At 37.5% G+C, this 18341-nt stretch overlaps 1 protein-coding gene and 1 long non-coding RNA gene across 17 annotated transcripts in view; both read left to right on the top strand.

Moving 5' to 3' along the window:
- The window catches only part of QKI (QKI, KH domain containing RNA binding), a 153587-nt gene that overhangs the window by 21674 nt on the left and 113572 nt on the right, over nucleotides 1-18341 (top strand). The gene's annotated exons all lie outside the window — the stretch shown is intronic.
- Nucleotides 2463-6028, top strand: LOC145519764 (uncharacterized). Its single transcript, XR_014063880.1, has 2 exons — nucleotides 2463-4213; nucleotides 5110-6028. It is a non-coding gene; the product is annotated as an uncharacterized LOC145519764 (long non-coding RNA).

Here is an 18341-nt window from a genome sequence, read left to right on the forward strand (position 1 = left end):
CCAGGCAAGAATACTGGAGTGGGTTGCCATTTCCTTCTCCAGTGCATGAAAGGGAAAAGTGAAAGTGAAGTCGCTCAGTCGTGTCCGACTCTTAGCGGCCCCATGGACTGTAGCCTACCAGGCTTCTCCGTCCATGGGATTTTCCAGGCAAGAGTACTGGAGTGGGGTGCCATTGTCTTACTTACCGCTTTATTTTGATGCTTTTTAGTTTCTTTGTGTGTGTCTGTTGGTTATTGTTTTGGGTTTAGGTGCAGGGAGGAGAAGGATTTCTGGATTAGGGAATGTGTGAAGAGAAGCTTCTAGAAGGGTGAGTTTCAGCTGTGTGCTAGAGGTGAGTTGCCAGCCTATCTTGGTCTGCCCGTGTGGTATGGGTCTTCCTTGACGTCTGGTTTTCATTGTCCTCTCCATTTGCTTTGGCTCTAATGGCTTGAGAGATTGCACTCTCAGGTTGGAGGGGAGAGATGGAAGATGTGCTCATTTAATTGTGCTTTGTGAGAGGCTTTAGGAAAGTGTTTTTGAGGCCTGTTTCTTGTAATGCTGACTTCTTCAGGTGGTCTGAGAATAGAAGGGTTCTGTAGTCAAAGAAGTACTACATATTCTTTTGTGAATTCAGTATGTGTTGATACATTAAATATACAGGACGTGCAACCAAGAATTTTCTGAAATTGGGTAAAAGAATGCATTTTTTTTTTTCTTCTTGGAACAAATGGTCTGAGGATATATTATGGGAAATACTAGAAAGAGGATTATAAAGACCTGTCTATCTAGAGAGGGGAAAGTTTACATAATAATTGTTTGGGAATCTTGATTTTGAATGAGAATGCTGGTTCAAGTCAGATCAAAGTACCCTTTGAAAAGACAATTAAACTTCATTTAGTTTGGGACTATTTCATATTCTGTCCTGAAGCAAGTGTCCTTTCTGGCTTTATATAACAACTGAGACAGAGAGTTTCAATAGTGAATTTTATTTGAATCAATGTATGTTACTTAAATAACAATGTAGATTTGCTGTTTAAAAAAACTAAAGTCCTGAAAGTAAAAACAGAATTTTGACAATTTAAACAGCAGAGTAAAACATGTTTTGAAATAGATATGCATATAGAAATATGTTGGTGTACTAATATATGACTGGCTTAAGTGTAAAATTTTTAAATTTGGGAACTACTGAATTTTAAGGTGAAGAAGAATTGTTACATTTTGAAAAGAAAACTATTTGGATTGTTTAATGAACATGGAGATGCAGTGATGCAGTAGTTTTTTGAGGTCTGTAAATCAGTAACCTGTTGAGTGTTTTCTGGAACTTCAATTTTAATCTATGCATAAAAGATGGTAGCTCTCTTTGTCGGTACAGTAGTTACTCAGTCTTATAAAATGACGTTTTGATGACATTTATAGTTTGCAGCAGCCTTTCAAAAGGGGGAAATACAAGGGTTGGATTTCACTTGGAAGGCCTGAAAGATTTTTATTAAAAAAAATTTTGTCCTTGTTCAAAGAAAAACCTCATAATTCAGATTTTAAAGCTGAAATGAATCTTAGAGATCACAGTTCCGTGCTTTCGTTGTATAGTATGTAAATGCATTTTATTTACAAAGGCTATGAAGACATTTGGCAGATTAGAAACTACTGGTTTCAGAAGTGATAGCTCTTTTGGCTCTTGTGGCAGAAGTATATCTGTAAGTTATATTAAGTTATATTACTGGCCAGAAGGTACTTTGGGGCCTGATCCCCTCTGTGGAGAATTATATCAGGACTGATAATTTGCATAAGGTGTCTACCTTCTGATGTGAGTGGTCTCAGTTATTTTAAATTTTATTTCATTACTTGAAATACCTGCCTACCGTGTTTTAGCTTTTCCTCTAAAGAGTAAAACTAAGCATCTCACAGACACAGTGATATTGTCATTAAACTGATGTTAAGTCAGTTCTCTTAAGTCAGGTTCTCTTAAGTTTGTTGTAGTCTCTTTCAGCATTTTCTTGCAGACTGAATCTAGGTCTAGGAACAGTTTAGTGTTTATTTGCATAAGAGCTTTCACTGTCCATATTTTATACAAATCTTTTAAAGTCATTTGTTAAAAGTTATTCCCCCTCGCTCTGCCCCCCGCCTTTCGTTATAGGTCATGTGTCTTTTGAACAATGTGGTCAAGTCCAAGATAAAGAGAAGGGAAAGTGAGAAAGCCATGTGGTATGTTCTGAATACTCAGTTAGGGTTCTCTCTCATTGCTGTACTAATACTTAGGCACGTTTGCATTGATGTTCTGTACAGGTTGAAAGAGATGTCTGTAAGAAACTTTGTCTTAAGTTAAAGACCTAAAGGGCAAGAGAGTCGAGGATGGATAAATGGATCAGTTAGAGAATGCTGGTAATGAAGGAAGGTGAAAGTAAGATCTGAGGTAGAAAATCCTAGGCTTGTGTTTAGGTTATAGGAAAAGGTACAGTTGTCCCTGGAGCAATACAGTTGTGAATTCCATGGGACATTTACGTGGACATTTTTTAACAGTAGATACTACAGTACAGCAAAGTCCATGGGTGGCTGAATTCACAGTTGTGGAGAAACTGGATGCAGAGGGCCAACATAAGTTAATACTGGATTATTCGTCTCTTTGTTCAAGGGTCAGTTTTGTTTATTTTACAGGGTGGTGGGGGTATGAGAAGTTAAAATCTTTCATTTTGTAAATTGAGTCTTGTTTGATTGTTAACATTATTTGTTGAATAACAAGTATATATATCCTGACAGTATAAAAGTGAACCAGAACAAATGGTATATATATGAACCAGAAGAGGTATATACCTTAAATTTTTAAATGTTTCCTAGGAAGAGACATACTTTGTTATGCACACATACATAAATATTTATATAATAGCTGAAATGGAAGCGTCATGAAATAGTAATTTTTATTACCTATGGTATAATGTAGTATTTTCGTGTTCTATTCCGTTTAAAAAATACTGGTTTTGACTAACACTATAAATTTAGTGGATAGTCATCTGTGTAGTTTTAGGAAAACTTATGTTGACTTCTGCTATAATTTAGTTTTCAGTACACTTAAAAAAAAAAATCTAGTACTTTGCTGCAGATACAAAGATGAAGAAGGCATAGTCCAGTTTTTAAGGAGACATACAATGGAATGGAGATAGACATGGACTGAGAAGTGCAGTACAGTGCTTTAACTGCTGAGACAGAGGCGTGCACAGGTGAAGATGGAAAGGGACCACATTTCCTAGCAGGAAAATGAAGATTTCTTCTAGGTTCACATTGTACATGCGTATGTGCTAATTCGCTCGGTCCTGTCCAACTCTTTGTGACCCCGTGTACTGTAACCTGCCAGGCTCCTCTGTCCATGGGATTCTCCAGGCAAGAATACTGGAGTGGGTTGCCATGCCCTCCTCCAGGGGATCTTTCTAACCCAGGAATCTAACCGGGTCTCTTAGATCTCCTGCATTGGCAGATGCAGTTATGTCTCCACCACCGAGCCACCTGGAAAGTCCAGGTTCACTATGTATGATGTGATAATTTCTCTTATTACAAGCTTCACTTAATGTGAAATTGAGTTCTCTTTTTTCCCTGTAAATTCTAAAATGAATACTGTCAAATTAACTTGAAAATAAGAGATTTCTGAACTTTTGGTTTACAGGCCAAGTTTGTAAATGTTAATTTTATAGATAATATTTAAAAAATTTAAATCTCACAAGTAAGTAGTATTGTTGTCCTAAATATGCCATGGTGAATAATTGTAATGCCATTATTTTGGAAACATTTTTATTTCTTTTCTGACTTTTTTTTCCTTTGAAGTTTATGTTGTGACTTATTAAGAAGGTAAAGTTAGATAGAAGTGTTCTATAAACAGATATATCTTATAATTTTCTTTGACCATTGGTTATTTGCCCAGATAGTGAAAGTTAAACTACAATACAAACCATAAACTTTTAAATGATAGGGTAAAGATGGATACTTAATTATCCAACACTTAAAAAAGCATTTTGTCTCTGTATTGGAATTTGAAAATACTCTGTATATTGACATTTGTGGTTAATTGATTTGCAACAACACTGATTGTGAAAGTTAGGAAGTTGGTTGCATTTTAGTTTAAAAACTGAAACCATGTCATTTCTGTAGACTCTCATTGTTTTTGTGGGTTACACAAAGGACCTGTTTCAGGTCCTTCGTGAGTGATAGGCTACTGCACCAGGTTGAGGGGGCTAATATCTATGGGGATGTGGTGGTTGCCTTAGGATGAATTCGGTGTTAGCAGTGAAAAATGTTTTCCTTACAGTTCTTGTGCAGCAGGCCATGGAGTAAAGCACATTTTTATAATAAAGGTGATGAATTTAATCGCAGACTGGCAGCCAAATGGAAATTGCAGACCTTGATACTGGGAGAAAATTGCCTATAAAGCAACTCTTGAGAGAACAGGCTTTAAATTTATCCACCCGTTTCAACATTGAGGAGAACATAGGAATCCCAGGGTATTCTGCTTGGTCTGTTTAGTTGAGATGAATGACACTTGAGTGTTCTGTTTAATAAGAGTCAGAGATGGTTGGTTTGAAGTTGCTTATGCTTTACACATGAAACCTTTAACACAGTTTTATATTTTATTAAAATTCTAAAATATTGCTGCCTTTTTATATATCAGCACATTGGTAAGAAAGTGAAGTCACTCAGTCGTGTCCGACTCTTTGTGACCCCATGGACTGTAGCCCACCAGGGTCCTCCGTCCAGGCAAGAATACTGGAGTGGGTTGCCATTTCCTTCTCCAGGGGATCTTCCCAACCCAGGGGTTGAACCCTGGTCTCCTGCATTGCAGACAGATGCTTTACAATTTGAGCCACCAAGAAAGCCCGCACATTGGTGAGCGTAATGAATTGAAATCCGTTTACCACACTTACTGTTATATGCCATGTAATTCATATTTCTACCGTTTATATGATGGAGTACAATCTTAAAGGATGCAGAATAATCTCGGTTTATAAGTACCATTGGGCTTCTCCGGTGGCTCAGTCAGTAAAGAATTTGCCTGCAATGTGGAAGACCTGGGTTGGGAAGATCCCCTGGAGGAGGGCATAGGAACTCACTCCCGTATTCTTGCCTGGAGAATCCCCATGGACAGAGGAGCCTGGTGGGCTGCAGTCCAACGGGTCGCAAAGAGTCAGACATGACTGAGCAACTAAACACATAAGTAACATTGAATTGATAGAATGTCTGTCATATAAACTGTCAGTCTTTACTATTTTATATTTAAACAGCTTATATTATAAAATTTAAGCACAGAATGGTAGAATTTCTATTATGGGAAATGTGGACTTTGTCATTTTTTTAAGTAATTAATGATTGTCATTTCTTAGAAATAGCTTAACCCTTGATCCAACATGCAGTGTTTAGAGTGTTTAATCTTGAATCTTGGTTTTATTGTTGCATGTATTTTGAGGTGCGCTTCCCCCCATGATACACATATTTGTTAACAGATATGTGTCCAAATTTAGAGAATTATTTGTACTATTGGAAAATGAGGCCTGTCGGAGGATGGTAAATGTTTAGCATGTAAAAGGCCACTGGAAAATATAAAAATATTTCTTAATATACTTACAGAAATCACTGGGTTCCAGAGGGAAATAAGAATTACCTCTAGGAGGTTGTCGAATTTTGCTTGGTTACACAACCCTGTTCTGACAGATTTTATTTTCTGGATAGTATGGTACATTATATCGTAAGAGTATACCTGTAATAAGTCTGTGTTCTCTTTGTGTGTGTGTGTGTAGCAGAGTTTTATTAAAGTATGCAAAGGGACAGAGAGGCTTCTGACATAGACATCAGAAGCAGGGCAGAGAGTGCCCCCCTCACTGTAGTCTTATCAGTGTGTTCTCTTTAAGTATAGAATTATGGAAGTGTTTACTTCTAAAGTAAATATGGAAGTTGAATATTTTTTGATTGAGAGAGCAAGAATAGAAGGAAGAAAAAAGTCTTAGAAATTTTATGTTTAGGAAACAGCTTATTAAAGTTGTGCACACGAGACTGAGGGTAAGAAAACAAGAAATAGGAGTATTGTTTTTTCTTATTAAAACAAGTACCAGCAAGTGTATCTTTGCCATTGGAAGTAGTTTCATTTAAATTACTTTAGTGGTAGATTGATTGTAATAACATCCATATGAGAAGTAAGCTTCCATGAATGTTGAAGATGGTAGAGTGTTTAACTATCTCTGAAATTTGCAAAGTTTAAAATAAATCATCTTCTCTCTTCTTTGATGTATGCTTGGTCTTTTGGTTTATTTGGTGGAAGTAAACTGTGATAGACCCTAAAGATACTATTCTTTGTGCTGTACGTTTGTGAGAGAAGTATAATTATTTTAACTCTTGATCCTCCTGATCCAGTAAATTGGTATATGGGAAACTGTATTTTCAGTTTCAGAAAAAAACTATAAAATTTCATGTACTTAACATACAGGATAAAGTTAGAATAAGGTATATGGACCATATATAACTTGTGTACATATATAATATGTATGTTGATATAGTTCAAATATATATTTTGTACATATAATATTTGTATATAAAGATACAGTGTATGTCTATAACATGACTTTAATGATATATAAGCATTGTGTATGTATTTGCTCACATGTGTATATATGTGTGTACACACCTGTAGACTTACTGTACTTCTTTGAAACTGTTCTATTTGTAGTAGGTTGAGTATAATTAATTATTTGTAAGCTGACATTGAATTCAGTTTCCATAGACATTGATGGTGGTTTATTTTTAAAAAAGGCTTTTGTTTGTCTTACTGCTGTGCTTCCATTCACATATAAATCTATTATTGTGATAAAGGTAGTCGCATTTTAGCTCAAGATTATCTATTACTATGATAAAGCTAGCCACAACTTAGTTCAAGATTGTCTATGTCAGAATCTGAAACACCTGGAGCATCTACGATTATGAGTTCCAGATGGATTTTAGAATTACGTGTTTGAAAAGTCATATCACTGAGTTAGCTCAAAATTGCAAGTTTGTCAGTGGAGTGTCCACGGTAATATTGCAGTTTCAAGACGACAGTGTAAGATGTGATCCTTTCGTGTTGTGTTGTTTGTTTTTGTGTAGATGAATATTTTAAGGTATTAAGTTGTAGTTACATAAAGGTATATTACAAACTAGAATGTCTCCTCAACTTCCTTCCCTCAAATTATTCATTTGATGTTAAAATAATCTTAAAGGTCCTGAGAAGTGGTTAAACCTAAACAAGTCGGATCCTGGAGCAAACACCTTTTTTAAAAAGAGTCTTGTGGGAAAGGTGCTGTAGAGGACGGTCACTCCCAAGTATTCAAGAGTTATTTTTATAAGCCAAGTGTACTGTGGGTTTTTTTTTTTTTTCGAGTAGTTTGTAAGATTTTCCGATTATATGTTTGAATATTTGAGGAAGAGCTTAGTAAAAATGAGTTGGAAAAATTAAGATGTCGCTTTATTACTCTGTCTCCTTTTGCCATTTGTGGTGAATTAACCTGTAAGAAGTCATTTGCAAACAGTATTTGGTAGGTACCTTTTCTAAGTATCTTTTATGCCTTATAGCTTCTGCAAAGAGATCAATTACAGATTTTTTGTAACAGCTACTCGTTAGATCAGCAAATACTGTCTTTCAGACCCACCTGTCAGGATATAGCATTTCCAGAGTATATCATTTTACATCACAGTCGTCATTGATAGTGATGATGATATGGACATACTTACGCATCAGGCATGTCTGCTCCTTCCCTTCCTCCCTCCTCCTTTTTCTTTCTCTCTCTCCCTTCCTCCCCTCCCTCTCTCCCTTCCCTCCCTCCTTCTCTGTCTCTCTCTCCCTTTCCATTATCTCCTTTAATCTTTCCAGCAATCCTGTGGAGCTTCTAATAACTTCATTTTATAGATGATGAAATGGAGGCTGAGACACTATAATTTTTTTTTCTCCAAAGATTGAACTTTGAACAATTTTTATATTCTTTATCATAGATTTTTATTTACAAGTCTTTAGTCAGCTCTTCTGTAAATTTCTTAAAAAGTAAAGTTTAATCTACTTGTTTAGGTTAATTCTGAATAAAGACCTGGAGAAGCAAAGTTTTTCTCTTAAGTTGTCCTTAAGAGACAATTTTATATGCACATTACATTAAATTATCTCAAGCTACTGTAATTACAACTCTTAAGGAAGGTGGTGGTGTGTTGACTGTGTAAATAGCTTGCTTGGCTTGAAAGTGTCATTCTTTTCATAAGAAAACTGCACAACATGTTCAGAATGCAGGAAGTATATTAAGTTTCTTTCAAAATTTGTTCCATTTAATATTGACCTTTTGAAAGTGGGTTTACTTTTTAAGTATTGATACTCTGCTGTCTTACTGAAGGTTCCTACCAGTGTCCCCAGGCACCTATGAATTGACCAGATGTTGAGAACTTATATGGGCTTCCCTGATAGCTCAGTTGGTAACAAATACATCTGCAACGTAGGAGACCCCGAATCAACTCCTGGGTTGGGAAGATCCGCTGGAGAAGGAATAGGCTACCCACTCCAGTATTGTTGGGCTTCCCTTATGGCTCAGCTGATAAACAATCAGCCCGCAATGCTGAAGACCTGGGTTTGATCCCTGGGTTGGGACCTTACATGGCCTTTTCCACCTTGTTGTTGTTTAGTTGCTAAGTTTGCAACCCCTTGGACTGAGCACCCCAGGCTTCCCCGTCCTTCACTATCTCCTGGAATTTTCTCATATTCATGTCCATTGAGTTGGTGATGCCATCTGTCTAACCATCTCATCCTCTGATGCCCCCTTCTCCTTTTGCCCTCATCTTTTCCAGCATCAGGGTCTTTTCAAGTGAATTGGCTCTTTTCATCAGGTGCTTTAAAAAAAGTATACTGAGGGATTTTTAGTGTACATCTTATCCTTTTCTTGTCAATGAAATTATTAGTCTTCAAAGGGATTTGGCTTCAAACCACTATTAAGGTAGGGTTTCCTCTTTAATGATGGAATTTCACTCAGTTTTCAGTGTGATAAAGGTGGTACGGTGTTGTTAGAAATGAGGTTTTTTTTTTATTTTGGTTTATATAAGTATTTTTCTACTTGTCCCTATCAAGGTGGGCTTTGGTAAAGACAACTTTGTTCTTAGAAAGTCTTTTCATTATGAACTTTGCATGGGGGAAAATACGTATAGTTTTCAAGGAACAAATACCCAATTTGAATGGTAACTTGCATATCTTTAAACCTTAGTATGGCTACTCTATAATAAATAACTCTAAAATAAACAACCTCTGGTTTGTGATGCATGAGACAGGGTGCTCGGGGCTGGTGCACTGGGATGACCCAGAGGGATGGGATGGGGAGGGAGGTGGGAAGGGGATTCAGGATGGGGAACACATGTACACCCGTGGTGGATTCATGTCAATGTATGGCACTTATTTTTTTTAATAAAGAAAAAAGAAATAACCTCTGTATTTGAGAAGTTTTTGAGTAAATGAAGTACCTAGAGCAAGAAAAACAGAACCACTTGCCTGAATAATCATAGATGTTACTAAAAATAAGTCAGAAAACTAAGATTTGGGAAAAAAATCCTTAAGTGGGACAGAAGACTATATTTTAAGCTTTTTTCGTGTATCAGATCCATCAACATAATTATGTATCGTAATAGTGATATATATCCATGCTTTTTCACTTTTATTCTCCTTTTCTTCATAATGATTAAGGTGCGAGTTTATGTATCTAGAATCCAGTTTTCCCTTGCTTGGTCTTTTCCCACTTGTTCAGTCGCTCAGTTGTGTCGGACTCTGCGGCCCCATGCACTGCAGCACGCCAGGCTTTCCTGTCCTCCACTGTCTCCCCGAGTTTGCTCAAGTTTATGTCCATTGAGTTGGTGATGCCATCCAACCATCTCATCCTCTCTTGCCCTCTTCTCCTTTTGCCTTCAGTCTTTCAGACTGTAGAACCAAATGAAACTATAGAACTCTGGCTTGCTCTCCAAAAAGTGCTTTGTCTATTGTTCAGGCCCAGGTATTTATATCCCAGGACACTCAGCCACATCCATCAATCACTGCTAGCACTCTATAATCTGTTTATGTAGAGACCAGTTCTTACTGCAGGATTGCCTGGACCATGTTGCTTACAGTGTGTCCCCGGCATGGTGCCTTTACCATAGAAAGATGAGTCGTATTCAGTCAGGAATAGCTTCTTGAGCATCTTTTATATGTCAGATACTCTACAAATATTTACATATGTGAAATAGTTTTTCCTAACTCAGAAGCTTAGGTCTAGATTTCTTTATCTTAGATGTCCTTAGAGATGAAAGTCCTTGTAGGCTATTGAAAGCTTGCACGATTTGTTGGAGAATGTGCAGCCAGTCCCTGGCAGAGCTTAAATGGGAATTTCCTTTGACTTTCATTTGGATTGTACCATTCTTCCTGTCCTTAGTTATTATTGCATATATATTTCTCTGTGTTTCCCTGCATATCTTTGATTTGGACCGTGTTCACATCTTTTTTCCCCCCCTTTTCTGTCTGGCTCTTACTGTCTGCCATCACTGCTTTTCCCATTATCTAGACCACTTGTTCTAGTAGCAGCCAAATTTAATTTTGGGAGATGGAGCAATAAAGTATGAGACAGACCTGGGTTTGAATCCTGACTTTAACTTTCAAGTTATGTGATGTTTGGTGAAAGTATTTAGTCCCCAAATCCCAGTCTCTGAACTATGAAGTGGAGATGAGAATAGTGTGTATGTGTAAGGAAATCCATGTACCCAGACTGGAGTCATAATGTGCTGTCCTACAGGGCAGACTTTGTAGGGAGATGCATCCTTCAGAAAGGATCTGATCTCATGACTCTCCTCTCCTCCCGTTGTAAGGGAACTCCGTTTAGTCCCCAGTGCAATCGTGCTGTGGCATTCCAGGCAGCCCTGGAGAAGGTCTGGATAAAGGGAAATAGAGACCGAGTAGCAGCTGGCTGGTTTGTTTACAGAGGAGAGCTCATTTTAAACTCTCTCCTGTAGGGAGGTGATGCTTCTTTGTGCATTTTCTGGTAGGCTCCCTTTTCCTGGGGGTTTTGTCAGCATGCCTACTCTTGGAAGCCCAGTCTCGAGCAGAATGTGAAGCCCAGAGGAAGCAGGAGCTCCCAGTCATATTTTGATTCTTGTGTATTTTATCTCTCATTTGATCTAAAAATACAACAGAGGAATTTAACGTTGGTGTAATAAAGGTGTTATTAAGCAACTGCTGTCGGTGGTGGTGGTTTAGTCGCTAAGTTGTGTCCAACTCTTTGCAACCCCGTTGACTGTAGCCCACCAGGCTCCTCTGTCCATGGGATTCTCCAGCAAGAATACTGGAGTGGGTAACCGTTCCCTTCTCCAGTAAATTCTCCTGATCCAAGGATTAAACCTGCATTTCCTGCTTGGCAGGCAGATTCTTTACCACTGAGCCACCTGGAATGCCCAAGCTAATGATAGACTCTCACAAATCCAGAATAGAGAGAGCTCGTTTGAGAAGGTGAATCCGTTCCTGTTACTTTAGAAGGAAGAGGAATGAGTTGTCAGCATATAACCTACTGATGCTTTAGTGGGGTTTCAGGAGTGTTTGTAGCTTTGTATGCCAAGAGCCCTAATGAGGTTTGCTCAGTCTCTGTTTTCTCCAAGGGTTTAGATGTTGGGAATATTGCAAAGGGCAAAAATAGAGCCATCTGCCCCCTCCAGGGTTTACATTTCTTTTGTAGGAGACAGGCAGTAGGCAGTATATACTTTTATGGTATATTAGACAGTATGAGTTATAAGGATACATTGAACAGGATAAAGGGAATCAGAGTGTTCTGGGTGGACTGGCAAATTGCAGTTTTAAATAGAGAGATTGGGGTGAGCCTCATTGAGAAATTGACATTGGAGCAGAGATTTAAGGAGGTCATTACAGCGTGAGCTGTAGTGCTGTCTGGGGAGAATGGTGTTCTATGGGGAGAGAAGAGGTTGGTGCAAAACCGAGACCAGAACCAGCATCTCCTTGTGTGGGCCCAGCTGCAGCTGTGAGTGGGCACAGTGGCTTGGTCAGGCGAGGAGGGCAGAAAGGTTGAGGGGGAGCGGCACAGTGACTGAGATGCGAAATCCCAGCAGGGTTCTGATAAACCTGGTCTGGCCTAGGAAGTCTCTGAGGTCTAATTATTTACGATAATGTTATCTGACTTTTTCACTTGTCCTCCTCCTTGCTTGAGTGTACATTGGAGTGTTCAGAGGCTGCGTGATCCTGCAGGAGGCTGAACTGAGAAGAAGCTAGGAGAATCCCACTGTCTCCATTAAGAAAGACATTTAAACCACATCCTCACTATTTTGTTGGAAAATAGAGTATTTTCTATGAAATGTTTTCTGTTAACATGTAATAGAGTTTGCTGTTTTTTTGAGCAAATCAAAAGTAATTTAAACACATCACTTTTGATTTCTAGTATAGTAGGTATTAATAGATACAAATCTCATGGACTTAAGCTCTCTAGGCTCCTTGTGGTAATATTTTAAGGATGGGGTCCTGAGACCCAAAATTTTGAGAACAGCTCCACTAGAGAGTTTTGAGCAGAGGAGTGACATATTGCTTGGATTATTGTAGGCTGGCTCTGGAAAATAGAGAATAGATTGACAGGGGGCAGAGGTGGAAGCTGGGAGACCAGTTAGGTTATTTTAGTAGTCAAAGTGGGAAATGCTTGAGGCTGGAACTAGGTGGTGAGAAGTGGGGTTCAGTATATATTTTAAAAGGTAAGCATATAGTACTTGCTAGTGAATTGGATATGATCTGTGAGCGAATGGACTTGCCATTTTCTGAGTTCAGGAGGAAAACGTCTGAGGGGAGGCAGATAAGGAATCTGATTTTGAATGTGTCAGGGGTACCTGTTTAGAAGGTGGTTGGATGCAGGTGTTTGGAGCTCAGGGAGAGGGTTCATCTGGAATGCCCTCACCCCCACTAGGTTTTGCTGGATTCTATTGGTAATGGTTTATATGACAGCACTTTGGCTTCCAGTGCACGTGTGCTAAGTTGCTTCAGTCGTGTCCAACTCTGCAACCCTATGGACTGTAGCCCACCAGGCTCCTCTGTCCATGGAATTCTCCAGGAAAGGATACTGGAGTGGATTTGCCATTTCCTCCTCCAGGAGATCTTCTTGACCCAGGGATTGAACTCATGTCTCTTACCTCTTCTGCATTGGCAGGCAGGTTCTTTACCACTGGTGCCACCTGAGAAGCTTCCATTTTAATAAGTTAAAGCTATATGATCTCAAAAAACATGCTGTATTCTACATTTTAAAAAGTTCACATTTAAACTGCTTTCCAAGAATATTAAATTATAGTAGAATGTGCACTTTGAGTTAGTGAAAATTTAATACAGGTAATTATGTCAGTGGCATATATAGCATGACTTAGATTTTCTGAGTCTTCAGTTCAGTTCAGTCGTTCAGTCGTGTCCAACTCTTTGCTACCCCGTGAACCGCAGCACGCCAGGCCTCCCTGTCCATCACCAACTCCCGGGGTTCACCCAAACCCATGTCCATTGAGTCGGTGATGCCATCCAACCATCTCATCCTCCGTTGTCCCCTTCTCCTCCTGCCCCCAATCTTTCCCAGCATCAGGGTCTTTTCCAATGAGTCAGCTCTTCGCATCAGGTGGCCAAAGGACTGGAGTTTCAGCTTCAACATCAGCGCTTCCAATGAACACCCAGGACTGATCTCCTTTAGGATGGACTGGTTGGATCTGATCTCCTTGCAGTCCAAGGGACTCTCAAGAGTCTTCTCCAACACCACAGTTCATTCTGAGTCTAGTTCTTTGTAAAGTAAAACAACTTTGGTTTAAATAAAGGGGATCATATTGTTTACCATATTAATGTTTTTAATACCCATTATGTTGACATCTGAATATGTTGCTCTTGTTACAAAGATGCAAGTTTTATTCCAATTCAGTTTTGATACTAAGGACCTTTTTGAATATTGGGTATAGCAGATTTTTCATTACGGCTTAAAAAACTCTCCTTAGTTTTTTCATTGTATGAGGGATTTGTCTCGTATAGGGGCTGCTGTAGCACCTGTGAATGTCATGTGATGTTAATTTGCTTTAGTTTGTGGGAGTAAGGTGATGCACAGGTAAATGTAAACATGTTGCATGATTACACATCTGAGGCTTTTCCTACATTGAACTTAGGTGGAGTTTAGAATACAATTAAAAAAGATAATTAAAAATCTAATTGTTTGCTAGGAAAAGCAATTCATCTCTCCTTCTTACACAGACATAATTCCTTCGAAATTTGGGGAAGTTCTGTTTCATTTTCACTCTGATTTTAACAAATTCCCTTTAAAGCCCTCAGAGACTTGGAGTTTGAAGAGGCTAAAACACATAGAGATGGACACCTTCTCAAATACAACTGTGGTAGAGCCTGCTTACTCGAGGGTTTGGTGCTTTATAAGACTGTCATTTAAACTGAGTCTTGGTGCCTAGTAGTTTTAAGACATTTTGAAATGTGTAATTCTGACAAGAGTGGGATTGTTTGTGCTTCTTAGTTGGTCACTGAATTTATTATTTGTCATTTCTTGTGATGGATTGATACAGAGAGAGCACAGAATGGGGTTCTCTATGAAGAAACAGGAGGATGCACCCCTAAAAAATTTTAGAGCTGGAAAAAACTACATGTGATCTGGTCTAACCTCATTTCACAGAGGAGGAAACTGAGACCCAGAGGTTAAGTTCAAAGCCACACAGCTACAAATTGCAGCAAATCAGAAATAAAATCCAGGTTGTATAAATTCAAGGTCAGTGTTTTTTCTCATGCTGCATGTAGTTCTTAGAAAGACTCTCTTTCTACAGAAGTGAAAGTCACTCAGTCGTGTCCTACTCTTTGCGACCCCATGGACTGTAGCCTGCCAGACTCCTCTGTCCATGGGATTCTCCAGGCAAGAATACTGGAGTGGGGTTCCCTTCTCCAGGGAATCGTCCAGATCTCTCATATTGCAGGCGGATTCTTTACCATCTGAGCTACCACAGAAGCCCATTTCTACAGAAAGGTCATCATTTATGGATTGTAGTCTTTTTACTTGTTCTTAAGGAGCATTTAAAGTACATATGTTTTTTAAGCAATATCTGATAAAATTAAAGAGATTATTTTAAAATTTTTAGGTATTTTGAATTAAAGATGATATTGAATGATTTTGAGATCCGCAGTGTTACTGCTAAACAGATGTTTTCTTTTTCTTTTTTTTTAGGCACTAGAAAAGTAAGATGTTTGCATCGCTTTCATTCTCTCCCACAGCTATCCTCCTTCGTTAGAATAAGTAACTTTGAAGGCTAAAGCAGACAGTTTTCTTAAAAAATGAGTTTAGACTTATAGAGAAACAGAAAAAATAGTGCAGAGGTTAATGTTAACTCATATAACTAGGAAATTAACATTGATTCAAGATTATTTACTCATTTGCAGATACTTCCTCAGATTTCACTAGTGTTTCTACAGGTGTGCTTTTCCTGGTCCAGAATCCGATCAGAAATCCCACATTGCGTTTGGTGGTGATGTCGTCTTTCGTTTCCTCTCTTCTGTGACAGCGTCACATTCTTTCATGATACTTTTCTTGACACTTTGGAAGGCAGCTGAACATTGAAGAACATTCTTGAACTTGGACTTGTCTGAGTTCAGGCAGTTTGGACAAGAAAACCACAGAAGTGCTGGTGGACCCTTCTAAGCACATCACACCAGAACACGTCTTTCTCTTGATATTGACTAGCATCTGGTTATGGTGGTGTCTGCCAGGTCTCTCCGCTGTGCGGTTCTCTTTTTTCCTTTGTAATTAGTGCATGTCTTGTGGGAAGATACTCTGAAACTGTGCAGATAGCCTTGTTTCTCAAACTTTTGTTCACCCATTTTAGCATCCATTGAATAGTTTTCTTGCTTGCAGTAATTATTACTCTGGTGGTTATCTATGATGATTTTTCTTATCCGTCTTTCCTACTATATTTATTATTGAAATTCTACAAGGAAGACCTGTCTTTTTCTCCCACTTACATTATTCAATTATTTATATCAGTATAAATGGATTATGGGTTATAATCCATTATTATATTACAAGTAAAAGCTTCTTAAAAATATAGTTTTGAAAAGTTAATACATGGAGATGATTCAAAATTCAAAGGCCTGTAAAGAGTATAGGGTGAAAAATCTCTCCTCCACTCCTGTATCATGGTTACCCATTTCCATTTCTATGAGCTTATTTTTATTCTTCCAGAAATACTCAAAAGGGTCGGGGAAAGAGTTCTTAGTAAAAATTGCTAGATTCTCAAGTATTACTATTTATCTGGATTGTGATAACACCTACCATTTTACCATTACATATTCTGCAGATATTCATGGAGAGATGTTTCTTAACTAGATTTCTTAACTTTCAGATTTAAATTTTAATAACAACAGAAATTAATATAAAAGACTGGTTTCTCCTGCATATTCTAAAAAATAAAGGACCAGGAGGCAACATTTTTATTAAATAATAGTTGATATGTAATAGGTAAAACTCACCCGATTTAAAAGTAACTAACCTCCAAACAAAATTCAATTTAAATAAGGTTCAGTTTTTTTTCAGTTGATTTTTATTCACTTAAAAAGTGCTTTCTTTTTTTTTTTCCCTAATAGCCTGTTGCCATTTTTCATTTATGTATCCATTTATTCATTTAGAATTGTCACTGTTCTGGGAACCGAGGCCTAGATTTCATTCATAAAACTGCTTTCTGTTAACATGGAGTTAAAGAGGAGGGCTGGAAAGACTCTTTTGGTAGTTGCTAGTAAACAGTGAACATATTGGACTAAGCTTGTTAACAGTATGGCTGTAGTAATAAACCAAAAATTGGTTTGTTCTACTTTCTTATTTTATATTTCTAATTATTAATACCATCTCTTAAAGTGAGTTTTAAAGGCTTCTTGTTCCAGAGTCCTTTATGAAACTGTAAATAAAAGTTGCTTGCACTATCTGTGATATTGGGCAAATTCTTTAATTTCTGAACATTTTCTTCCTTCCTGCTTTCCATTCCCCCCGTTTTTTTTTTTTTTTGGAAAATGTGTATTATAATAAATACTATCTTAGATTCTGTGAGGATCACATGATAATTCATGTACTGAATTTTAGCATGGTGAGGTGCTCATATTTTAAAAAATAGGTAAGTCTTTGTGGTTTATTTTTAGACTTGAGAGTCAATAACTTAATCCTTATTATAATTTTATATGGGGAATCCTATTCTGCATTTTGATTTAAATTAGTTTCTACCATCCTAATGAAAATAACGATTATTTTCTAAGTGTTACTGTTGTTAAAAAAAAAAAAAATGAAGTAACATGAAAACTAAATTGTCCCTGTAAGATCACCTCCCAGAGACGATTAGTCTTAGTAATTGTTGTATCCTTTTGTTGACTTCTGTGTGTCTGTTTGAAAATTCACATACTTCAGTTGTGATCATATAATAGACTTTCTTTTTTGTAACCTTTGAAAGAGCCTTTCCAGGGAAATGCAGCTACTGTTAAACACCTTTCATGATACATAACTGCTGCTGAGAACAGTCAAGGAACTAGGACGGACTATTTCATACTTTGATATGAAATTTACCAACAGTTTTGAGTAGTTAATTTCTGGCAGTTTAAAGGAGGGCTGCTGAATTTCATTTTGTCATTTTTCTTTTTGTACTTACAGTTCTGAATTGATTAAAAAGTAAAAAAGGGTCCCATCTATAGCATTGGCAGTAGCTTGATTCCTGCCCCCCCCCCCCGCTAGTTTCAATGTAGTTGCCTCAAATTTAAATCAGATTTATTTGGTTGAATAAGCAAAATATGTTCTATTAAATAGCGCATATTCTCTAGTAGCCTGCTTTTTAATTCATTTCTTTTCTTTACCTTGTGGATATGGCTTTTTAAAATTAGAACAGTGAAGTTATATTATTCTGTGGGTTTTGTTAATATCTTTAAAACTCCCTGTATTTAGTAAACCCTGAATTAGAGGTTTCTTTTTTTAGAAGAGATGTTTGTTGCCCCTAAGTGTACAGGGCACCTAACAGCCACCTCGTGGGGTGTTGGCAGGTGTCCTTCAGTTATAAGTAGACTTTTAATATTATTGTTATAAGATTTAATGAATTTCATGTGAATAGAGACTGGTGATTTGTTAATTAAGACCTAAAACAGCTAACATCTTACTTTGCCCTTTGTCTCATTGTACCAGTTTAGTGTCCAGCAAGAGATGGATGCAGATAGGGAAGAAATCATTGATCCCATTTAAACTTCATTTGGAATGATCAAAGCTGTCATTTTAACTTTGTTTGTAAAATTTATACTGTGTACCTCAAAGCATATATATATATATATTTATAAATAATTG

The sequence above is a fragment of the Giraffa tippelskirchi genome, chromosome 9 (assembly GCF_054371585.1).
Source record: "Giraffa tippelskirchi isolate mGirTip1 chromosome 9, T2T-mGirTip1v1.2.pri, whole genome shotgun sequence".
Classification (NCBI taxonomy): domain Eukaryota; kingdom Metazoa; phylum Chordata; class Mammalia; order Artiodactyla; family Giraffidae; genus Giraffa; species Giraffa tippelskirchi.